The sequence below is a fragment of the Limulus polyphemus genome, unplaced genomic scaffold (genome assembly GCF_000517525.1).
Source record: "Limulus polyphemus unplaced genomic scaffold, Limulus_polyphemus-2.1.2 Scaffold11703, whole genome shotgun sequence".
Classification (NCBI taxonomy): domain Eukaryota; kingdom Metazoa; phylum Arthropoda; class Merostomata; order Xiphosura; family Limulidae; genus Limulus; species Limulus polyphemus.
This window is the reverse complement of record NW_013677313.1, coordinates 1-5,932: the sequence shown is the minus strand read 5'-3', so window position 1 is coordinate 5,932 and position 5,932 is coordinate 1. Positions and strand designations below refer to the sequence as shown.

Sequence of the window (5,932 nt, the reverse complement as noted above, 5' to 3'; positions counted from 1 at the left end):
CATGTGTGTGTGTATTAGGTGATGCATGTGTGTGTGCCAGCTCGCATTTGCTAGTAACATGTATTAACAATCACGGAGTGACGTTCTAATAGCTGATCTACTTTTAATGGTTTTGTTTGGGTTCAATACTGTGGGTTGAATTATCTTCTTTGGCTTTACGGTGTAACCAGAAATATTATACCCCTATACGTCAATAAACAAACTAATGGGTTGAGCACATTTTGTAATGGTTGCTTAGAAACCATTGTACACCAGTTTCTTCATCATCCGTTTATTCAGAATGTGTGGTCTTTTGTTTTTAATTTGTACTTTAATTCTGGGTTAAGAGTTAACAGTCCGGTAAAGATAACAAGGGGCTTTGGTTGGAAAATTGTCGGGTTTACGCAGTGCAACTTTTATCTTCTATGGCTAAATATGTGATTTTTAAACCTCGATGTATCAAATTAATTAGAGGTGCAGTCTTACATTTTAGAAGTTACTTTAAAGCTAAATTAGTACATCGTAAGAGGTACTTATTGTCTAATGCTTTATTTATATTTCCAGTAAAAAAGTGATTGCGAGTTGATTGTGGTTGATATCCAGGGGTATCGTTTGTCTAGTTGTTGCAGTAGCTGCTCTAAAGGCGAATGTTTTCTTGTTTTTCTCTTCTTGTAGTGGGTTGGGATATTTATTTTCTTTTTGTATACTTTATGTATTATTATTATCCTAACTATTATATATGTTTTGTATTGAGATCTGTTGTGTTTATGATTCTAATTTTTCTTTGTGCTGCTGATTTTTTTTCTTTATCATAGAGTCAGTAAACGTTATATGTAGGGATGGCCAAGGAACTCAATGGGCATAATACAAATATGTACACTAAAATATCAATAATGAAGGAGAACTTTACTTTAAAAAAAAAGATTGCCCCTCAAATTCATTTGTTTCTCTACCAACAAGTACAAAATTAATTCAAGAAACCACCGCCAAGATACACCAAATTGTTCATCTTTCTTCTTGTTTCATGCGAGATAACTATACAACTACTTTATCACTAACTTCAGTTTAAACCTAAATCCACTCTATTTGTTTCTGGACAGTTCACGAAGTTATCATTTATTTATAATAACTAGTATAGTAATTTAAAAAACTCATAATTCTAGTGTAACTAATATTATCATTATTCTTTAGAGTTAGATTTTTTACAGAAACCTGGTGTTCCTTTAAAAACCTTTGTAGATGGTAGAACAGGAATTACCAGCCAATTATAATTGAACATTAGATGACTGAAAATTGTAGAATACCCAATGCATTGTACACTATGCAATTGATGGCTTTATAGAGTCAACCCTATATTATGTATGAAGTGAAGACGTAAAAAATCACTACACGTAACAATAAATTCCATTACACACTTTCATAGAATACATTAACTTTCAGTTATGAGAAAAAAGTCACAAAACAAGTAATAGAAAAATATTTTGTTGGGATGACAGTGCCAAACAAGAATATGTGGATGATACAGGTATACACAGATCATCCCTACAAGACTTTCAATATAGAAATTTAATGTTACATTGATAAAAACGAGTACAAAATGTTTACGAGGTCGGTCAATTTGACCGATGTTGTAGCGAAGGTCTTTTATAACACAGGCCTGTGAATTTAAACTTCATAAAAGCTGTTCTGGTTTTAATAACGAATTTTCCATTTATCAACTACGCAAATTTCGAGAATAGAATTCGTTTTCTTTTTTTTCATGTAAGGATGTTTTTACAAATCAGAAAGAAAAAAACTCTTACTTAGATCAAACTATTATTTCGTTTATCACAATGAACATTTTTTTTATTTTTATGGTTGTTAACAAAAACGAATGTGCATCCTCATTCAGCTTGTTTATCTATTTTGTTTTAAATCTACGTCTGGAGCAAATATTTTCAATGACCAGCAGTAATCAGCCATCATGCTGATGTTTCACCTTCCCCAATACCTCCTCTCAATTTTCCTGATGAATCCTTTCACCTGTTCTTCGCTAACGGCACTTAGGTTTTCAGGGAAATTCCTATCCCTATCATCATTTCTATTGACATCAGATTCATAATCAGATGAAACTGTATCAAGAGTCTCGGGTGAAGTAGGTACAGGTACATCAGGTCTAAGGTTGTCAACATTTCAATGTAACCCTATTTCAATGAAAATTATTCACTTATGTAAAAATACATATGACGTTTTCTGAAAAAACTGTATGTGGTAGAGAAAAATGGATATCATTTTAGGATTCAGCATACAGGAATTACTGTATGACATGTAAATATTTCAAGAGAACAAAACCATCGTAGGTCTGTGTAATCAAGATATGTTTTGACTCAACTTGGTTTTCTCTGTATCTAAGTCCAAGGCTCTTTCATAATCATGTGTTAAGTTCTAGTGACATTCCAATAACAATCGCGTAGTTTAAAGTTATTGGAACTGTTGAAAATATCTGTTTTACGAATTAAAGAATTTGGCCATTTAAAATATTGAACATAGAAATAAATACATTACTGCTGAGCTACTTTTGAAAGTATAATAGATAAGAAAGGATTAGAATAGGATCAATTACTTACATTTTATTATTCATTAAACTTGTAACATTGTTTTCGAAGTAATAAATAACTTTTAACCAATCTTTTGTATTCACCACAACAGGTGATTCACTATTGTACCACAACGGTTCACTTTTTTCCACAAAAGATCAAGACAACGACGTCCATGCAAAAAGTTGTTCTAGTGACTATAGTGGTGGTGGTGGATGGTGGTTTAAAGGTTGTGCCAATAGTAATTTAAATGGTGTCTACTACAAGGATGGTAAAGCTTCAAAATCTGGGAGTGGAATTATTTGGAACACATTTGGTGGGAATGATATTTCTCTTAAAAGAACAGATATCAAAATTAGACCATCTCATTTTACTATCTCAAATGTGTTACTATTATTCAACAATTATAAGTATTCTGCAAACCATATTTAACAAATAAATTAATCTACTTTTACAATTCACAAATTATAAATACGATATTAGATTAATAAAGTACGAAATTATTGGAAAACTACTAGAATTTTAAGTACATAAAATCCAACATTAATTATTAATGGACTTTTAAGGAAATGTTACTTTTCAAACATCGTAAAGCATCTTTTTATTGGGAGAAAAAGGATTAATAGTACACATAAGGTAAAACTATAGAATCAAACAGATACTCTTATTCTTAATTGGTCTTATAAGCATTTTTACGATCTAAAAATAAACAGTGAATTATTGCATATTAACATTTAATAGCATATCAATATTATTGTTTTTTCTTACAATAAAGACTAAACGTCCTTGTGTAACCTTCTTGTTAACACTGAATGCTTTTTCTAATAATAACTCATAAGATGCTGTAGAAACAGGTGTTTTGGTAGTGACAATATTTATGACTGAGAAAAAGGACATTTTCTGGGCATAAAGTCAGGAAGACAGGGGCTTGTGTACACCCAGCCATCTCCTTGTGCACGTCACTAAAAGCCATATATCTTCTTTCTGGGACGAATGAAATATTTAAAAATGTACGTACAATGTATCATGTTTGTAGACCTATCTGTCTTACAAATCTAGCTCCTGTAATCTTAGTCTCCAATAAAGAGCAAAAAATATATTAAAATAAAGGTCTACGTAGATAAACAAGTCATTTAATATGTATATATAACTCATAAATGTGTTCTTATACTTTCTGTGAAGTATTTAATAATCCGTTTATGATATTCGTATAACTTCGAGTTTTGATTGTTTGATAACAATCACAACAATCATTCTTCCAAAGAATTCATAAACATTATTCGTCATCGTGTAAGTCTAAATATAGAAATCTAAATTAAAAATGACAATTTTTCTTACCTGCATCACCACTATAAGAACCAAGAAACATCTGATAATTTCGTAAATCACTCAACAGAACAAAATATGAAAATTTAGCATAGACTTTTGTCCCTGAGAAATCCTCCAAATCCACCCTAAGCTCCACCTCCTTGTGGTTTGTTAAGGCAAATATTTTGTCGTTTCCTACAACATAAGGATATTGAAAGTCATAATAAAACACAAAGTATTAAACAAGCTATCATATTATTTCTACATTAATTATAAAACAACAAAATACAAGTCCAAGAGGATAAAGAGGCTAATTATAATAAAGATCTGGGAATTAACTTAATCATATCCGTTAGGTCTAGAAAACTAATAGGACATCATTACTTGAAACACATAATACCAACAATTACTAGGCTATTACTACACGTTAGTAGCGTATTCAATAGTGTGTTCAAGAGCAATGTGAACAAACATCAAACAGCACTTAATGCCATATAAAGCCCTATTGAATGTCATATACCTAAATTACAATATTGTAAACGTTAAAGTTGGAAACTTTTTCAATATTTTGCTGCTATAATTAACTTCAAAGGTCGGAAGGTAAACGTATAACTTAAGCAAATATTTGGTAGTGTCTACTTCTATTCCTAAAGACATATCAAATACTACAATTAAGTTTAACTCAGAAACGATGTATCTAATACTGTGTGTTCCCAATATAAATTCCATAAAATACAACTAATTATAAATATTCGAGAAGAACGTCCTGTTTAAAATCTTTAGCTTGGAGAACTCGTTCAACAGAATCTAATATTCAAAATGTCTTAACTTGAACAGATGTACTTGAATTACAATAATATCTGTGTCTAAAGTTTCATCTTTCACAAATCATTATCATAACACTCTAATAACCTTTGTTTTAAGTTCTTAACTCTGACATGATAGAAAATTAATGTATTTTAAATATATGATATTAAACATACTTACTAACACTTTTCATAAGATTCAATATATTTGAAACAAAGTTTCCATTACAAATAGTTCGTAAGTCTCTTTATATAATTAGTAAACGTTGAAAAATAATTCAAAGTAATTTTACCTATATTAAATTAATATTGTTCTGTAACAGTATTTTTGTTTGTTTGTTGTTAAGCATTGGGCTATCTGTGCTCTTCCCACCGTTGCCATCGAAATCCAATTTTGAGATTAATAAACTCTCAGATATAATACAAGATATTTCGAGTCTTCAAAACAATAGACGAAAATGAAACGTTTAAACACTAATACAAAAGTACATTAATTAAGAACTGTATTATAGAACAAAACAAAAGATTGTTAGGTTTGTCTCTCATGTTCTAGTTTATGTTTAGTTTGATAATTATGAATACTTCATGGTAGATTTGTAGATGATTTGGTGATGAACACGTTCAACACATCTGGGAAGCAAAGAGGAGTCAGATCCTAACGTCGATTACTCCGTATCACTTGGCTGGAGACCCTAATGGTACGTGTTAAGATTGATGACAATCGGTCCAGCGGTTCACTACTTAAAATATAACACACACAAACTTCTATCACATAATTTAGTTAATTCAAATAATTCTTAACTTACTGTTTTTACAAGTATTTTGTAATTTTTTATATTATAATTTTATTCCATATATTTGGTATAAGACTCCACTTAATTGTTGGAAAAATGCCTGTTAACCCACATGCTAACCCTATATTTACATAACCTATATAATTACATGAAGCATACTAACCAAGCCAAAAATCATCGTTCAGAGATCCAAATCCCACACTGTACTGATTCCAGGATTGATTGAACTCCTGAGGTTTATCATCGCAGTACCCGCGGCGCTGGATTATCTTTAGTAAAGAAAATGTATTCAAATTCAGCTTTATGATTACTGAGGAAAATAATTTGAGTTAAATATATTAAAATAAATACAAAATAAGTAAAGATACCACAGTGATTTACCTTAACTAACTATTTTCACACTAATAGTTTCAGTCAAAGTGATACCTGTATAGAACATTTAAACTTATTAATATTTACTTCCAAGTTT

General features: G+C 30.4%; 1 long non-coding RNA gene across 1 annotated transcript; it reads right to left on the bottom strand.

The window, feature by feature from the left end:
- Positions 1 to 3,983: 3,983 nt before the first annotated feature.
- LOC111083863 lies at positions 3,984 to 5,932 on the bottom strand. The gene is made up of 3 exons (XR_002609287.1): positions 5,845 to 5,932; positions 5,627 to 5,732; positions 3,984 to 4,058 (listed from the first exon to the last, which is right to left on the bottom strand). It is a non-coding gene; the product is annotated as an uncharacterized LOC111083863 (long non-coding RNA).